Consider the following 12,578-nt stretch of genomic DNA (forward strand, 5'->3'; position numbering starts at 1 on the left):
CACAGAACCCGAGCAAGAAATTCTCATGAAAAGATTGACACACTTCATGTGCTGGGACCAGAGGATCTGGGGAACTATCCTTCAGAGTCAGATTTATCCTCAACTCCAATAATCTAGTCAATATACTTCTGTTAATGAACACTAAGTATGATTTTATTTTCCTACATACTGGCTCTCACTATTAACTCTTACTGAGCTAGCAGTTGACTGAAACAAAAATATTTTGTTTAAACTGCTACCTGAATAATTAATTTTTAAAACCCATACAGAACTTCATACATGACCAATTATAGCTTAAAACTGAGAGTATTTCAGATCCTCATTTTGGTATCTACCAAATATAGAATTTTTGGCTTTATATCTTCAAATTGATAAATATATTCTCTATTGCTTCTCAAAATAGACATGTAATTAATTTAATTGTGGCAAGTCTTAATAAGACATTTTGTAAATTATAATTGTTCTACCAAACTCTGAATAAAAGGCTCACATTATTCCTACTGAAAAGGGAATAAAGCAAAGAGTACCTACATAAAGACAGGTTGGAAAAAACATGGCATGCAATATCTACTCTCCCCTCTAGCTGCCCAAAACACCTCTAAATACTATTGGTCTATGATAGAAAAAGGGGCTCCAAAAGGGGCAGAATATGACTCGTTGCAGCCAATCCTCCAACTTCAGAAAGTCAAATTTATGGAATATGACAGAACAAGTGCCCAGTTGTTTCACAAAATGTGTGCTGATACCTTATCAAGAGAAGTCTAGTAGTTTTTGTTTCTAGAAGAAATATCTCAAAGTTTCTGTTTTGCAATTAGCACACATTTTTTCCACCTGGATCGTTTTGGTTCCAAATGCAAAAAAACCCAACTAAAATTAGCTTAAGTAAAATAGGAAAATTGAATATGCAAATAATGGGGACCTCAAATATGACTGGAATCAGTGGCTCAAAATGTAATTAAAAGGCTTTCACTAATGTCTCAGCTCTTTCCCTAGGGCTGCCAAAATGACTGCCAGCAGCTCCATATTCCATCCTCTCATCTGAGCAACTCATTCATACATGAAACCCTTGGAGACACTGACTAGATATGCTTTAATCTGATGACAATTCCTCAGCCAATCACTATGGGAAAGGTTACGTACTATGATTGGCCCAGAATGGATCATACGCCAACCCCAGTGGCCTTGGGTTTGGGCAACTATGGCTAGAAGCTCTAATGGGATGAGAAGAACTAAAGTAGTTCCCCCAAGAAAAGATGCTGACAGGCTGGCCAACAATCAACACCTCTCCTACAGTTTCAGCACTGATCATCCTCTGACTCTTTTTTTTTTTTTGTTTAACCTTTCTCTTATGTTATTTTATGGGGTAGGAGTTCTAAAAGCTTGTCTTTATGCTCCTATCTCTCATGCAACTTCCTTGTCTCAAAAATTTCTAACTTTAAGATCACATTTACAAGCTCCCTATAATCAAAGATGCAATTCATCTGACTCTGGGCACTTGATTATATTTGAAGTTATGTGGGTTCTCCTTCTTCCTTATTACTTACCTTCAATTTTAAGTTCTTCTGTAAAATGTTTTTCTGCACAGCACAGTCTCCTCTTGATGGATAAAATTTATGGTGGAGTAAACTGGGAAGCCCCACATCTGCTCGTTTATTAGAAGAAATAAAATATAATCTATTCTTGAGTTTGTAATATCTATCATACATAACAACAAAACTACATCCTGAATGGTGACTCTAATGATATAAGCCAGGCTGAGGAACTAGGTATGTTTTCCATAATGCAAGAGTTGTTTCTTTGAGTCCTTTGCAAGACTCATTGCTTTAAAAGAGGCAAGATATTAACAGGAGGTGATGTACTTATTTGTCACTATGCAACAAATTGCCCCAAACATTGAAGCTTAAAACAGCAAACATCTATTATATCACAGTTTCTGTGGGTTAGATGTCCAGGAGCAGCTTGGCTGGGTGGTTATGGCTCATGGTCTCTCAGGAGGTGGCAGTCAAGCTGTCAGCCAGGACTGTAGTCATCTCAAGGCTCAACACAGGAAAATCTGTTTCCACACGCACTCATGGTGGCTGGCAGACCTCAGTTCCTTACCACATGGACCACTTCATATGCTGAGTGTTTTCACAACATGCCAACTAGGTTCACTGTCCCCAGGCTGCCCTATGACAGGTCGGCTGGCTTCCCCCAGAGAAAGGTATGGCTGCACAGAGTGAGACAGCACAACCGGCATGGAAGTCATGATCTTGTCAGAAATAACACTCCATCACTTCTACCCTATTGTGTTCACTGGAAGTGGAGTCTAGTTCACACTCAGGGAGAAGGAAGTTAAGCTCCACCACTTGAGAGGAGGAGTATCAAGTAATTTGTGGAGATATCTTTAAATCCATCACAAGAGGCATCAACTTCCTTCATGTGAAACTATGCTGTAGGTCTTTGATAAAAATTAACACTTGCCAGGGCTGGCCCAGTTGCATAGTGGTTAAGTTCGCATGCTCCACTTTGGCAGCCCAGGGTTCGCAGGTTTGGATCCTGGGCATGGACCTACACACAGCTCATCAAGCCATGCTGTGGCAGCATTCTGCATGCAAAATAGAGGAAGATTGGCACAAATATGAGCTCAGGGAACATCTTCCTCAAGCAAATAGAGGAAGAATGGCAACAGATGTTAGCTCAGGCACAATCTTCCTCATACACACGAAAAAAGTTAATACCTGCCTTAGTGGTATTATCTTCTTCTTTAAAATATACGTATGTTTATGATGTTGAGGTGAAGAAGCAGAGTGAGAATGTCTGTAGTGGTGAGGTGAGGAAGCAAGGTAGGGGTGTTTATGGCAGTAAACTAGGAAAAATTCTGAAACGAGACACAAAACACATGGATATAAAAGGAAAGATTAAGATATTTATGGACATCAAACTTAAAAGTCCTTATAATAAAAAACATGAACAAAGTTAAAAGACATTCAAGGTGTTAGGAGAAAATATTTACAAAATATATATCATACACAGCATTGACATCTACAATATATAAAGAAATTAAACCAAACACTAAGAAAACCACAAAACAACCAATATCTAAATGACCAAATGTGATTGCAAGTGTTATTGTTTCAATTCTACAGGTGTATGTTCAAGAATGTGCTGGACCAGACTATACGAGGCTGAAGAGCTAAGGGTGATAACTCTGTTCATGCCTGGATGTACGGTGCTTTGCTCTACAGTCATCTGGAAAATTATAAAACTCTGAGGTGGATGATAGTCCTTGTCATAAGAGGTGTATATGGCATTCATCCACATCGGCCTACACACTCACACAGCCATCTCGGTCTGACTTATGAACCGCCGAGCCTGGGGAGAACGATTATGTTTTGAAAGTCTAAGCCTCACTGACTCAGACTCATCATCCATAACCATGAACACATTGGACAGACTTTTTGGGACTCAGAACATTGTATCTCCACTGTCCTGGATAATGGTACAGATCCATCCAGGAGGTATTCTGAATGCTTGTCCTCTCTATTCCTTGAACAAGTTAGCCTTATACGATTTATCCATCTGGTCCCTGTGAACTTTCATTCTACCAGTCAGAGACAGATATGAACAGTCAGTTCACACACACAGAAGGACACATAAAAGGCCTCAATCATAAAAAGGGAATTTCACTGTCACTGATACTCATGAGATTATCCTGTTGTGAGGAGACTGACATGGGATGTGATGGAAAGCAAGACTGTTACCAGGACCAGCTGGGAGGCTGCTAGTGCTCCAGGAGAGAGAGACTCATTGCTGAATCACAAGGTCTCATGGTAGAGATCATAGAAGTGGTCATATTTGAGATATATTTTGAGGGTGAAGTCCACTGGATTTGTTAATGGGCAGTGGGGTGGGGGGAAAGAGAGGTCAAGAATGACTCCTAAATTTTTGGACAAACGGCTGAAACAACTGTCGCTGACTGAGGAAAGATTGAAGGAGAGCAGGTTTTATGGTCTGGAAATCAGGAACTCCATTTGTGACACCTTAAGTTAAACATATGTATAGAAGGCAAGTAGATTGCTTGAGAGCTTCAATTCATCTTAAGGTACCTAAACTCCTGCTATAGTATTGCTCACTCCTTCAACTCCATTCCTCATAATTAACAGTCTTCTCTTTTGCCTCTTCCATATCCTCTTTTTCAGGAGTGTCAGGTGAGTTCACAGCTTATATTTATTCTTTCATAACACACTGCGCTCTTTCACTCATCTCATCACTGACATTGGAGAAGTTTAGTGAAAGACCTGAACTTAGTGATATTTTGCAGAATGCCCTGCTCTCCTCCAGTGCTCCCCAAGCTGAAGAGAAGCCTGCCTTCCATCAGGACTGCCCCTTCTGCAGCCACCCACATAATGTGAGTAAGTCTGCCTGGCACTCCCCTCTCTTCTGTATCTCTGACTCTCTCTCCCTATCTGAAGGTCTGTCATAAGCCACCTGGTCAGGACTGATCATCTCCAGTTTCTCTTCCAAAATAATGTCAGAAGAAACCAGGGGCAGTCATCCCAATAACATAAGGGTATCAGTTAGGCCCATGAACTACTCCCTTTCTCCCACAAAGCCCAGCTAGAACCAGTCTGCATTCCCACATAACCAGAGAAGAATTGCCAACTGCTAACATAACCCCTATTCTGGAAAAAATCCACAATCTTGCCAGGAAAAAAAAAAAAACTCAGTCTGCCTGGTAACCTTGCAAGTGCAAAGTCATCTGTAGCAAACTCCATTATATTAGAAATCCTTCCTGTAATATTATCTACAATAATTCAGAAAAGGCCAGACCCAAACACTCAGGTACATGGCACAGGATCCACTCATCCACATTGCTCAGGGCCTGTCTTGAGGGTTTCCAGCCACACAGACTCGCTTCTGATATTCCAACCAAACTATCTTCAAATTCCAACAGGTTCTGCATAAAACTGAACAACATAAGACCTACACTAGTTCTGAAATAAGTGGCAATTGATGACACTGAATCATCTTGATTTCCACTGAGAAGGATGAGCTGGCAACTACTGAATATAACAATGATCAGCAGCTGAAAAGGCAACCAATGCAGGTGACTTAAGAAGACCTTTTTGGAAACACAATACTTTGTTGCCAGATTTTATACACAAAAGGCAATAAAACTAAGGAAGAGTAGAATGCCCCTGATTTAGATGATTAAATAAAGGAATTTTCCCAAAATGCATAGCAAAAAAAAAAAAAGCTAGACATAAGAGGGAAAATAAACATGGGGAAGATTGATTCGAGATAAAATATCAACAAATAAGTTTCAGAAGGAAAGTGGGGAGGAATGAGCATCTGAATATTGCAGAGAAAATTCCCTGTGTTGAAGAATAATCTGAGAAAACACATTACAGGACAGAAACTCACTGAAAAATAGAAGATCAGTGTTATGCAATTGAGGCTTTGAAGGGGGTATCAGACTGTATTATTCAAGTGCATAATTGTGGCCACTAATATACTAGCAGGGGTGGTTGAAATATTTCCTCAAAGACGTAAGTCATAAACTGAATCTCACACAAGATTCTTAAAAAGGAAAACAGCATAGAAGTCTGAGAGACCTAAAATAGCATGATACATTCAAGAAGTGTCTATTCATTTTGTTCTGCTCTAGAAATCCCATCGTAGGTTCTGTGTCGACCTTTGCATTCACAGAATATCATAACTCCCAAGAATATTAATAAGAACAGAAAGTTTTAGTTCACCTGTGTTCTACAATGAGAAGACTTCCCTAACTAAAGACAGATACAGAGAATCTTGGATGAACTCTGTGGGCCTGAACAGGCTGAGGGTCCAGCTTCTGTTGTCCATGTGAGCAGAAGGGTATGTTTTCACACATTTCAAAGACAAGCAGAAATGATCTCTGTATCATCAAAAATTTTAGCTAAATATCATATAAAGGTACACACACACAGTGTGACTCATGGAATTTGGTCCATAATAGTGGCCAGAGATACTGACCTTCTTCACTTTTGGCTATAAGATCACTGTCAACACACACACACATGAACAACACAATGTTAGAACAGAGAAACAGCCTTACTATCAGACTGAAAATCAAATGATGACAGAACATTTCTAATACCTTTACTGACTGCTTGGACACTGTCCCTCAAAAACTTCCCAAGTCATATGTTGTACATTTGAGAAATGAGACAATAACAACATCCTATGGGACATCATCCCATCCTTCTAAGCTAAGTCTCCAAAAGAAATAAGGGATGCACTTGACCTGACTGAGTAAACTATCACGTAATCTTTCAGGAGATGAGGTCCATGCAGTGTGGAGCTCAAAGATTCCATTGTTCTACTTGTCTTTATAAAGGAAGCCAACCGGGTTCTCCCAGCGCAGAGTTGGGAGAAACTCTAGAGCTTCCTCCAACATGATGCTGGTCATGCTCTCAGTGGCCTTGCTGACCCTGATCTCAGCTCACTGCCCAAATAATGGTAAAAAAAAAAAAAAATGGGGAGGGGAGGTATTGGGACTCTGCTTGGGGCTTGGCAGATTGCACTGCAGTGAGGAAGAGGGTATGGAGGGGAAAGAAATGAGAGGAAAGAGGAGGCTGCATAGTTCTTAAGACAAGGATAAGGCCAGTCATGTCCTCATTTCATGCCAAGGCCATATACTTTAAGTGCAATGGAACCCAGTAAAGAATTTTGACCAGGGGAACAAGAATGTAAGATTTACATTTTTAGAAAAAATCTCTCTGACTGTTTTGTGAGGATGCACTGGGAGATGGTGAGAATGGTACAGGGAAGTTCAGTTGTGAGGATATTTCAATAATCAATGTAGACAGTGGTTGAGGTGTCCTTGATAGGGGAAGCCATATAGATGAAGATAAATGCACATCAGAGCTATTTCAGAGATAGAGAATGGGATATGAAATTTCTCTCTCTTACATAGAGATATAGAGATACCAGAATCCAATGTTCTCATTTTTCTCCCATCCATATTTAATATTTCAATGTGCTATAAACGATATGTGGAAGATTGTATCCAAATGCTTACCCCTGGTCACCCTCTTTGAGAAAACATGTTAATATAAGTCAAGTAGTTAAAATGAAGAAAGAGGGCAGACGTATGCAAAAACATGAAATCCCACAGCACTTAGCTTAAATTAGCATTAGGGTTTGAGGGATCCTAGGAAGCATAAAAAGGGCCTTTTCTATTTTGAGTTTGTGGTTGATACTCAGGATACTAACAACCTTGCCACCCCCTTACATCTTCCGCTCTTTTCAAAGATATCATAGACCATGGTGACAAGTTAACTTAGGGAATAGACAGGTAGTGGATGGAAGTGTTCCTTTCCCTGTAGAACAGTGGTGAGCTCTGAAAGATTGGCACTTAACTTTTCATCTTGTGCTTCTTTTTCCAGAAGACTCCTATGAAGAGTATTCAACCCTCATGTCAGATAAATACCATTTAATCTTCAACCAACTTTCTTTCCTTTCTTTTCTCAGGAACTTTTCAGTTCTCCAATGTCTTATTATCATCATTTCCTGTCAAGAATTAATTAATGTTAGTACCCAGAGATATAGGCAATTGTTTAACCAATCCTGACTCTGGGGACCATGAGCAGGGCTCCAACTTGAATAACAGAGACATCTCTGGCCTGGATGACCACAGGAGTGTGCTGCCTATTCCCTCAGGCCAGCAATGACTGCTGAGAGGTGACAGAAAAAGGGCAGGAGTCCTAATTCTGACTCCTCCATCCTGCTGAGAAGCAACCCCTCAACCATTTCCTGATTCCCCAATGTTCCTCTCTATAAATCTATGGGTTAAGGAGAAATGCAGAGAAATAAGGGTCTGGGTCCCCTTTCTCGGTGTTTCTCAACTTAACTATGCCCCTGTGGCTGATAATTTCCCACAGTTCTTTAGAGAATCTCCTATGGTCCAGCATTTTGTTTCTCTCTCTCTCTCTCATAGTATTTCTCTACCTGAGTCTTGGAGCCTGAGGTTTCCCCGTGGAGCCCAAGTGGCCAGACTTAGAATAATAGTTGTCAAATTACGTCAGTGGCCTGAAATATAGCTAGCAACATGAGTGACATTAATAAGCCCTTTGCTTTAACTCTGTACTTGGAGAAATTCTCTGGCAATTCTAAGATATCTAAGATCTACTTTTTCATCAAAATTAAAGTCACATGTTTGTCTCAGGAGCAAACAACTAGAATTTCAATATCACTGGTAAGCACAGTAAGAGGACTACTGCATAAGGAAGCAGTAGGCAGGAGGGAGGTTGGAAGTTTTGAAGCAGGTTCTGGGAGAAAGGGACTTCGGATAAGGTCATCAGAGATGAAAATGAGAGGGGATTCTTTGATCGCTAAACTCATCTATTCTCGTGGCCATACCCTTGCAGATGAAGATAACTCAAGCCAGAGTCCAGATCAGGAGCCTCAGAGACAACCTCCTGGAGTATTCCCACCTAGATCCCCTTCTGATGATGGAAACCAAAAGGATGCTCCACAACAGAGACCACCCTGACCAGTAGGACTCTGACCTAGACCTCCTTCTGATGACGGAAACCAAGAGGATGCTCCTTAGCAGAGACCACCCCGACCAGGAGGCCAACAACACCATCCTCCACCACCTCCTCCTGGAAGGCATCAGAGGCCATCACCCCCCAGGGGGTAGACCAACAAGACCTCCCAAAGGCCCACCACCCCAGTAATCTGGAACTCAATGATGGGTATAATTCAAGTTCATTCTCTATCAAAGGCCCTAACTCCCACAGTTCTCAAATATTAGTGTGCCTGCCAATGAATCAACCAGAACCATGTAGACATTGTATAGCCCAGGACCCCATTTCCAAAGATTTCTATTCAGATATTCTGGAAAAGAGTAAAAAGATCCTGTATTTTTAACAAGCTGCCCAAGGTAATTCTGATTTTGAGAAACACTGCTATAAGTTACCTGTTTCCCAATGATTATCTGTCTTAAAATGGGCTGGTAATGAGGAAGTAGAGCAGTGTTCTCCCTTTGGTCCTCCCCTCTGCTCCTCCTCAGGAGTCAGTGATTTCTCAGCTCCAGTTTCTACATGACCACTCTTTGCTCAGTCCTGCCCCATAGCAGGCTTCTTGGGTCCAGTGTACCTGATAGATGATACTTTAATTTTATGCTGCTAAATGTTATCTAGTTTTTAAATATTTACTTTTATATTAATACATGCCCTCAGTAAAAAAAAAGAAAAAAAGCTAACCAAACAGAATAGTGTGAAGTTAAATCTAAAGGCATATTTCATCCTATCTCCCCACTTCCTTCCCCCAAAAGCCATCACTGTTAATGCTTTTGAACATCCTTTTGGAAAAATTTATGCCTATATAAACATACATAGCCCTCTTTTTCAACACATGATATCATACTTCATATGAAGATTTAACATTACTCATTTCAAATAACATATTTCTTAGAAAATTTCCTTTCCAGTTGATAGAGATAAATGACTCTATTTGGTGTTTTTTTAAATTTTGGTTTCGTTTTAGAATTGTATACTATTTCATTGTGTGGCTATGCCAAGATTTCTTTAACCAACCCCCTGCTAGTGGACATTTAGGCTGCTTTCCATTATTTACAATTATACAATATGTTGCAATGACCATGTTTGTAAATGTATCTTTGAACATTTTCAATAACGGCCAAAAGATAAACTTCCTAAGAATAATCTTTTTCATTCATCTTCAACCAACCAGTTAGAGCACATTGTCTCCCAGGTACATAAAAACAGTAGACAGAAAGAAATTAGGAAGGAACAGGGAGAGGGTGAAGGGAGGGAGGGAGAAAGATGGGCTCTCACCTACTTGACTTCAGTTAATGCCAGCAATGGATTAGAAACTACCTGCCATGTCTTGGATCCTCTATCAACTTCCTTTCTTGTTTATTTGTTTCAGAAAATGAACTTGAAGATAACAGCCCTTCAGAAAGCCATGACACTGGAACAATGCAGTCTGTCTTCAATATACCATTAAAATATTCAGCATCCAATTTCTGAGTGCCATCTCTCATTCTGGGTGTTTGTGAGTCTGGAATTTGAGGGCTATGAACACAGCACAGGAACATCAAGACTCCTCTCCACTGATGCTTCCAGCAAGCTTCATCTTGAGCCACTTTCCTAGAAAACATTTTTGCTTTGTTCCCTGTTTGAGGTCAGGAATAGATCTCTCCTCTTTCTCCCTGATGTTGCCTCTTCCCTCCCCCCGACACTTTACTCACAAGCCAGCTGCCAAGTGAAAGAATTCCAGCGTTCCTCCCTTCTCTACATTCTACATCACAAATGCTATTTTCTTAAATTATTTTTCAGAACTTTTACTGATATCCTATTAATTCCAAAGAAACAAGGAAAATATAAGAAATGCGAGGAAGTTGCATAGGCTGGTAGAATTCTTAAAATTTACAAAATAATTTAGCCTGCTTGCTAGGGAAGTGAATGTGGTTCTAGGCTTCTTCTCCCCCTAAAGCACTACACCCTTTCTCTCATTTTTATCATTGCTCGACTCTGCCGCCACCATTCTTTAACAAAACCTGAAAGGATTTCATAAAAGAGACAGCTTGATGTGTTTTAAGGAGTAAGGAATTTGGAGTCCTTCAGGCATGACTTGAAGTCCTAACTCTTTTTCCTCCAGCTCTGGACTTTTAACACGCTACTTAAACTCTCAGAGCCTCAGCTTCCTCATCTATAAAATGACTATAATTGTAATACCTACCCTAAGTAACAAGATAAGGTACATAAAAACCTAGCAGAGATTGCCTTCACCTCTCCGTAATAACTATTTTAGAGAAGAACAGTAGACATGAAATTGTAAGGAATTAAATGTTTCCAAATTAAAAATTTTCAGATTGCTTTGTCAAAAGATCTAATCACAATATTCTCTGACAATGTCGCTTCCAAATTTTAAAAATAAAAGAAAAAATAGGGATACATTGTCTATATATTTTTTAGCATTTTCTGTCTTGCCAGTCTATTTGTAAAACTCTTATTAGTTTTTGGATTTTCTTAATAAGTGAATACCTGCTTGTCTGTCGTCTATACTGGTAGACATTTAGTAGTGAAATGTAATTCATGACAATTTGAAATGAAAAGACTTCTTAAACTTCTACCAGATCAGGAATGTGTTAGTTAATATAATGAAGCATTGCCTACAAAAATGTTAAACCTTGTCCACCACTAAGTTAGGGAAATACAGAATGAGAAAAAAAAAAATCTAATTTATAACAGATTCAATAGCTGGTTCTTAAGCTAAAACAGTAAGAGACAAACTTCTTATAATAATAATCAAGAAAAAAATGAAAACAGTGCAAACTTCAGAAGGGTAAAGGGTTAAGGGTAAATTAATCAGAGATGCATAGATTTTTAAAACAACAGGATAACGTTATGTAAAGCTCTATTTTGATATGAAAATTTCAGAGAAATTGACATTATTGTATAATATAAATTACCAAATTTGATTCAAGAAGCTTAGGAAAAGGTGAATAGAAAATAACCATGAAGGAAATGGAAGAAATTTATAGGAAACTGTCTCTAATAACGTGCCAGTGTTACCTCCAACATCAATGAACACAGCCAATTTTAATATCTAACTTTTTATATCATTAAAGAACACACAATTCCTACACTATTTAAATTTTTCTCAAACATAGAAAAAGTTAACAGGTTTTTAAATTTATTCTGTGAGGTTCACCAAACAGAATATACAGACCTGCAAAGACATTTCTTTAGGAAAAATTCTCAAGAATATCGAAACAAGTCAACAACATGTTAAAAGAATAATACATCATGTTGAAATAGGATTGCGAGGATGGTTCGGTATTAGGCAGTTGGCCTCCCCCTACTGATTCCCTCAAAAATGTCACTGAGAAGTTCAAAGAAATCTGGAAAGAATGATCTCAAGTTGACTAACCCACACTAAGGCCTGGCCCTGTTCTCTAGCTTCTCTCCTGTTTTGTGGGTGAAGCCTCCTTGTTCCTATCTTTTACTTTCACACTGAATTCCATACCATATTGCCTAGGCAAGGATCTGTCTTCTGCAATTATGTCCCTTGTCTCCCGCTGCATCTTCAATTTCTGCTTCTCTATAGAACCAGTCCAATCGGCATAAATCTGCTGTAATATCTCCCATTTTTGCAAAGCTCTCCCGAGACCCATAATGCTTCTCCACATACCACACCGTCTGCCCTCTTTATTGCAAAATTTCTTGAAAAACCTGTCTAGATCATTGCCCTCTACTTTCTTATCTCCCATTTCATCTTCCACATATTCCCTAGAGGCTTTTGTACTCACCATTCCGTTTTTTCCAAGGTCATCAATGACCTCCGTTCTACCAAACCCGATGGCCAATTCTCAGACCTCATCTCACCTGACCTCTCAGCAATGTGACACCTTGATCACGCTCTTCTTCTTGGAGCACTTTCTTAACAGCTTCAGGGACCTCACTTTCTATCCTAGCTCTTCCCCTGTTTCTCGTTCTTCGCTCCTGCAGCCACAAACTTATTCCTTACTAACTCTTCTCTGCTTCAATAAATAGTGTCTACATTTATCTGTTTGTTCAAGC

At 39.5% G+C, this 12,578-nt stretch overlaps 1 long non-coding RNA gene across 8 annotated transcripts in view; it reads right to left on the reverse strand.

Annotated features, from left to right (window-relative positions):
- The window catches only part of LOC139041568 (uncharacterized), an 81,349-nt gene extending 72,060 nt beyond the window's left edge, over window positions 1-9,289 (reverse strand). Inside the window, exons 1-2 of one of the 8 annotated variants that reach the window (XR_011496977.1) lie at window positions 7,387-9,288; window positions 2,721-2,860 (exon numbers count right to left, since the gene is read on the reverse strand). This is a non-coding gene — a long non-coding RNA (uncharacterized lncRNA). The other 7 variants (XR_011496979.1, XR_011496974.1, XR_011496981.1 and 4 more) reach the window with 7 other exon arrangements.
- Between the last annotated feature and the right edge of the window lie 3,289 nt (window positions 9,290-12,578).

The sequence above is a fragment of the Equus asinus genome, chromosome 22, assembly GCF_041296235.1.
Source record: "Equus asinus isolate D_3611 breed Donkey chromosome 22, EquAss-T2T_v2, whole genome shotgun sequence".
In the NCBI taxonomy this organism is placed as follows: Eukaryota; Metazoa; Chordata; class Mammalia; order Perissodactyla; family Equidae; genus Equus; species Equus asinus.